Below are 7,493 nucleotides of genomic sequence, written 5' to 3'. Positions count from 1 at the left end.
TGGAATAGGGAATAGTGTCTGTTTCCACTGACCAGAAATGGAAAACCTCAATTTGCAGGATATTGGGTAGGCTACCATATTAGTTTTCTATTACTGTGTAATAATTTACTGCAAACTTAGCAGCTTAACAGTACCCATTTATTATTTCACAATGACCTAGGTCAAAAGTCCAGGTGGGCTTGACTGGGTTCTCTGCTCAGGGTATCATAAGGCCAAAATCAATGTGTCCTTTGGGCTGGGCTCTTATCGGGAGACTCTGGGAAAGAATATGTTTCCAAGTTCATTCTGGTTATTGGCAGAATTTGGTTCCTTGTAGTTGTAAGACTGAGGTCCCCATTTTCTTACCAGTTGCAACCAGGGATTGCTCTCAGCTCTTAGAAGCCTCTCTCAGACCCCTTCCAGGTGACTCCCTACATTTTCAAGTCAGTAATGACACATCAAATTCCCCTTGTCCTTAGACTATTTGATCTACTCTTCTACAGCCACCCAGAGAAAACTATCTGCTTTTAAAAAGCTCATATCGGTTAGACCCACCTGGATCATCTCTATATCTTAAATTCGTCTTGTTGGTAACACTAATTATATCTGCAACACCTCTATTTCCATATATCACAACATAACCATGGGGGTAACACCAAGGGGCAAAAACATGGAAGCCATATTAGGATTCTGCTGGCCAGAAGTACTCAGAAGGGTCTTGTTTCACTAGTGGGGTAAAACTAGCCCTCCACTAAATGCTGCCCTTATCCAGATTAACACAGTTTAAAAGCAAGACCCAAAAGGATCAAACTGTTTCCAAGTTACTTAACCATATCCCAGAACAAAACTAGGAGTACCCATAGGTACAGAGAAATATCTAGCAGTCAAAAGAATAAAATTGACAATGTTTAGCATATACTAAAAAAATTACTAAGTATGCAAAGCAGCAGAAATGTGTGACTTATAATGAGGAGATAAATCAAACAATCAAAACCAACTCAGCACTGACGGCAATAATAAAATTAAAGGCAAACATCTTAACATGGTGATTATATCCATATTCATATGCCCAAAAAGCTGCAGGGAAGATGGAGCTGCAGAAATATGAAAGACATATATTAAAAGACTAAAAAAAAAAAAAAAAAAAAAAAAAAAAAAGACTCACAATGATCTCTTAAAGATGAAAAATACACTAGGTGGGATTGATGTCAAATTAGACACTGCAAAAGAAAAATAAACTGGAAGACACCACAATAGAAACTATCCAAAATAAAACACACAGAGGAAAATTTTTTTAAAAGAATAAAAATAAATAAATAGAACATTCATCAGATGTAGGCAATTTCAAGTGCCTAATATATGTATAATTGGAATCCTCAAAGGGAAACAGAAACAATATAGGAAACAATAGCCGAAAAACTTCCAAATTCGTTAAAAGACTATATACCCACAGGTCCAAGAAACTCAAGCAACCCCAAGCACAAGATGTATGAAGAAAATTGTTCCAAGGCACAGCATAATCAAATTACTCAAAGTCAGTGACAAAAAGAAAACCTTAAAAGCAGCCACCAAAAAAAGTCAAGTCATGAAATGTACAGAAGAACAAAGATAGGGATTAAAGCATATTTCTCATCAAAACAAGGCGAATGAGAAGATAGTGGAACGTCTTTAAAGTACTGAAAAAATAACTGTCAACATAGAATTCTATACCCAGCAAAGTCTTTTAAAAATGAAGGTGAAATACTTTTTCTGATATACAATAGCTGAAAGAATCCATCACCATCAGATCTGCACAACAAGAAATATTAAAGGAAATATTTCTGTCACAAGGAAAATGATATCAAATAGAAATATGTTTCTACACAAAGGAATGAAAAACGTCAGAAAGGTAACTGCACGAGTAAATATGATTTATTTATTATTATTGGAACATCTTTAAAAGAAAATTGGTTGTTCAGAACAGGAATTGGAAAACCTTTTTCTGAAAAGGGTCAGCAAGTAAATATTTTAGGCAATGTGAGCTGTACAGTCTCTGTGACAACTACTCAACTCTCCTGTTATATTATGAAAGCACCCATAAAAAGCATGTAAATAAATTGGTATGGGTGTGTTACAGTAAAAACTTTATTTACCCTTAACAGGTGGCAGGCTGGTTTGTCTATTGGGTCTTAGTTTGCCAATCCCTGATTTAAAGAAAAAATGATAATAATGTAGTATAAGATTTATGATACATGTAGAAGTAAAAGGTGTGGCAATTGCAGACTAAAGTCCAGAAGGTGAGAACTGGACATATATTACTATAAAGTTCTTATACCATATGTGAAGCATAAAATGTTACTTGACGCAGACTGTGCTGAGTTAACAATTTAAGTGTACTATTAATCCTCTTGCAACTGCTAACATAATAAAGAGTTATAGTTAATACACCAATAAAGAAAATAAAATAAAATTGTAAAGTACACTTCAAAAGAAATCAGTGCAAAGGAGAAAGAGAAAAAAGAACAAGTGGGATAAACAGAAAACAAGTAGCAAGAAAATATAACACACTGATTAAAATATCAAAGACAATAATGGAAGAGGGAAAAACACACCAGAACAGATGGGTAATATTAGTGCAGAGATGAAAACTGTAAGAAAAGAATCAAAGAGAAATGCTAGAAAGAAAAACACAATCAGAGATGTAAAATGCCTTTCACATGCCCATCAGTAGACTTGACACAGCTGAAAAAGTCAGTGACCTTGAAGATGTCAATAGAAATAACTCAAATAAAAGCACAAAGAAAAAATAGTGAAAAAAAGAGCATCTAAGAGCTGTAGAATAAATGTCAAATGGTCTAATAAACTTAATAACAGAATCCAAACCACAGATTCAAGAAGCTCAGAAAACATCAAGTGAGATATTCAAACTATGAAAACAATAACAATAAAGAGAAAATCTTGGAGGCAGTTAGAAGAAAAAAGCCATAGTAAGTACAAAGAAACAAAGATAAGAATGAGAACAGACTTTTCATTAGAAACCATGTAAGCCAAAAGACAATGCAGTAATGTCTTTAAAGTGCTGAAAGAAAAAAAAAAAAAACCCTGTCAATTCAGAACTCTAAAACCCAGAGAAAAGAGTTTTCAAAGAGGAAGGAGGAAATGATGAACTTCTCATACAAACAAAAGCTCAATTAATTCATTGCCATTAGATCTTCACTACAAGAAATTGTAAAGGAAGTTCTTCAGGAAGAAGATGTAAAATACCAAACTGAAATCTGAATCTACACAAAGAAATTAAGAACATTGTAAATGGAATAAATGAAGGCAAAAATAAAGTTTACTTCTTAAATATTGCTTGCAAAGGTAACTATCTAAAGCAAAAGGAGTGGGAATATATTGTGTGTTTAAAGCATATATAAAAGTAAACTGTGTATGTTAACAATGTCACAAAGGATGGGGAGGAGGAACTGAAAATATACTTTTACAAGGTCTTTATGGACAGGTAAAATGTTATAACATTATTTAAATTCTGATTAATTAAATATGTCTACTGTAAATCCTAGGGCAGAAACTAGAAAGGATTTGTTTTAAGAAGTGACATAAATAAGAAATCAGTAGTGGAGATGAGATAGAGGCAAAAAAATAGTCAATCAAAAAAAAGAAGCAAGGGCTTCCCTGATGGCACAGTGGTTGAGAGTCCGCCTGCCAAGGCAGGGGACACGGGTTTGTGCCCCGGTCCAGGAAGATCCCACATGCTGCGGAGCGGCTGGGCCCGTGAGCCATGGCCGCTGAGCCTGCGCGTCCGGAGCCTGTGCTCCGCAACGGGAGTGGCCACAACAGTGAGAGGCCCGCGTACTGCAAAAAAAAAAAAAAGCAGCAAAAAAAAAAGAATAAATGATACAAATGGGAAACATTTAGCAGGAAGGTAGATTTAAAACTGACCATATTAACAGTAACATTAAATGTAAACTAAACACATCAATGAAAAGACAGAGATTATCCAATTAGACAAAAATTAAACTAGACACAACTATATACTTTCTACAAAAATCAACTTTAAATATAAACTAAGAGCTAGGTTAAAAGTAAGATAATGGAAACAGATATGACATGCAAACACTAATAAAAAGAAACCCAGAAAACTAGACTCTTGGTGGTGAGCATGCTGTAGTGTATCCAGAAGACAAATTATAATGTTGTACACATGAAACATACAATGTTTTAAACCAATGTTACCTCAATAAAAGTAATTATACTTTGTGGAGAAAAAAAGAAAGCTATATTGATATCAGGAAAAATAGACTTAAGAATGAGAAATATTACAGGGGATAAAGTGGGACAATAAATAATGACAAAGAAGTCAATTCTCCACAAAGACCTAACAATCCTAAATATGTATCCACCTGACAATGGGATTTTAAAATACATAAAGAAGAAATAGACAAATCTACAATCATATTTGAAGTTTCAACACTTCTCTTGCAGTAACTGTTACAAAAAGTGGACAGAAAAGAAAGGATATAGAAGAGACTAACAACACAACCAACCAACCTGACTTAATTAACATTTATAGATCACTCCATCCACCAACAGCAGAACACACATTCTTCTCAAGTGCACAGGGAATATTCACCAAGATAGATCATATTCTGTGCCACAGAACAAACATGAACAAATTTAAAAGAACAGCAGTTGTACAACATGTTTTTTGAACATAGTGAAATTAAAATAGAAATCAAAAACAGAATATCCAGAAAATTCACAAATATTTGGAAATTAAACAACAAACTTCTAAATAATCCATGAATCAATTAAGTTTCAAGAGAAATTCTGAAATATTCTGAACTTAATGAAGAGAAAAATATAACAAGAAAATTTAAAAATTAAACATACACCTACCATACAACCCAGACATTTCATTCTCATTTACCCACAAGAAAAAGAAAGAAAACTATGTCCATCCAATGACTTCTCCATGAATGTCCTTAAAATTTTTATTTGTAATTGCCAAAATTTTGAAACAACCCAAGTATCTATCAAAAGGTAAATATATAAATTTTGGTATATCCATATAACAGAATACTACTTGCAATATAAAAAATATAAACAAGTTTTGGTATATTCACAAAATGTAATACTATATGAAATAGAAAGAAATGCACACATATGGGTGAATTTCAAAACTATTATGCTGAGGGAAATAAACCAGACAAAATGGAGTACATACTGTATGACTGCATTTATATAAAATTCTACAAAATGCAAACTAATCTATAATGACAGATCAGTGGTTGCCTGGGAATGAAGAGTGGGGTGGGGTGGGGAGGAGAGAGAGGGAGGGATTACCAAGAGATGCAAACTTTTAGGGGTTATGGCCATGTTCACTATCTTGATTATGGTGATAATTTCATGGGTATATGAATATGTCAAAATATATCAAAATTGTACACTTTTAAATATGTGCAGTTATTATACGTCAACCCTGACAAAGCAGTTAAAAATGAATCAAGGATATTCATGTGAACTTGTACAATTTTAGCTGACTTCAAGTAGACATCTTGTGGAACACGGGACCTAAGAATAACCACCCTCCAACCCTCCACCCCATTCTTTCCTAGCACACGTAAGAATAAATAGGGGGGATTTTTTTCAGAGCTTGACTTCATAAAATTCTGTTTAAATGTCTACAGTTTTAAATTGATGTTACCAGCTTCAAAATTTTTTTTCCCAAAGAGAAAAGTGTTAAAGATAAATAATAATTCAAAAGAATAACTATCATCCCTAACTTTTACACGTAGCACCTTTCAGCCTATTTACTACTTTTCCCTCTGGACCATAATTATCAGCAATGGCATCGTGTTCTCTCTATGGTATAGTGGTATATATGCCATAGGATCTTTTTTATAAAGTTGTCTGGATCCACTATTAAGATGCTGTGTTACATCATGATAAAGTAGTCTTCACTTTTTATTCACAATAAAAAGCTCAAACTGGGCAGTTTTATCACTGCTTATCCCATATCTAGGGAAAAATCATCCTCCATTTGGCAGCAAGAACAGCTACTAACTTGTTTTAATGCTGCAACAGGCCTTGCCTGCTAGGGGGCACACCCCTTCTTTAGGAGGGCTTAGGATGCAGGAAACTCTTAGAGCACCATGACTCACTCAAATAAAACAACGAACCAGGCCATGAGAACTTAGAAGAAAATGTATAATTTTGCAGCCTATCCCCATCTGGTCAGTGATATCAGCATTCATGACCAATATATTAAATTGAATATCCTAATGATATTTGCCATTCCTGGCTTTGAGTTGATTTCCTTAAAGAATTAGCATTTTGTTTTTCTAATTTCAGAGAATATTAAGAAATGTTCTCTATTTAACTAAATCCAGGATTATGAATGCTTCCTCCAAACAAAGCAGCCCCTGCGCCCCTCCACCCATTTGACAATTCAGTTGCTAAGAAAATAAAGCTTTTCAGCTCAGTTTGCATGTGAGGCCTCGTGAGCATCTGAGCCTTGCAGCCCCACCTTTCACACAGGAAGAGTCCTGGTGCCCTCGTGCTCTTAGGCTCTCACTGTTGGGCAAAGGAAATAGTCTTTGGTCAGCAGCCACACAGCAAGCCCTGGCAAGTGGTTATTGCCAGTTCGAACCCCAGGTCTCAAAGGCGTATTTCCTCTCTTTTGTTTATTGTTACTGCAGGAGCTTCATCTCATAGTTTGTTGTGGTTATTATTATTTTTTAAAGCCACAGGAAGTTACTATTGTCTCATTTTGGTTGAGTTTCTTCAGTTCGTTCTTTCTGTTGCCATATTATTAAAGGCACCAGAAACTCTGTATTTATCTTCTAAATGTCAGCTTCCCCTGGGCCCCAGTTGCTCAGGTAAGTGGAATTTTCCAGTACAAACCTCCCCTAGTCTTCTCATCCTTGATTTGGCAGCTAATTGACCTGTCAATCTTCACTCTGCATAAGTTATTTGCAATGTCTGGAACATTTCTGAAAAGTAAAATAATGAGGCCTAAAGTCAACAGGTTTTAAAAGAAATTTTAAGTTCTCCTCTTCACTTTACCAGAAAGGGGGTATTGAAGTGATCTGATGGCAAACTATGCTTTCACTTTTCTTAAAGAAAAAATCCCTTTGGATGGGTTTATTAGCCACAGAAACTCAGGCATCACTTCTTCAGAATGTTCCTTTAGGTTCTCCTGTATGATTTTCTTATTGGTATTAATAGAATCAACTACAGATTCCGTGCTCAGGAGTTTATTAGGAGTTAGTATAACTCTGACTTGAAATTTATCTCGTAGTGCATTTAACCAATTACTTAGGAACTACCACTCTGCTGACATTGCACAACTGCCTTTGGCTGCCTAACTCCAGATTTCTTTTATGAGAGAAATAAATGTCTATTATAACCCCTGGATTAAGATATCTCAATCCCTGGTCCTAATCCCTCGAACATGTAAATGTTACCTTGGGTGACAAAGATTCTGCAGGTATGATCAAGTTAAGGGTCTTTTTTTTTTTTAAGTTTTTTGT

The sequence above is a fragment of the Lipotes vexillifer genome, unplaced genomic scaffold (assembly GCF_000442215.2).
Source record: "Lipotes vexillifer unplaced genomic scaffold, Lipotes_vexillifer_v1.1 scaffold241, whole genome shotgun sequence".
In the NCBI taxonomy this organism is placed as follows: domain Eukaryota; kingdom Metazoa; phylum Chordata; class Mammalia; order Artiodactyla; family Lipotidae; genus Lipotes; species Lipotes vexillifer.
The sequence above is the reverse complement of the archived record's forward strand: the minus strand, read 5'-3'. Positions refer to the sequence as shown.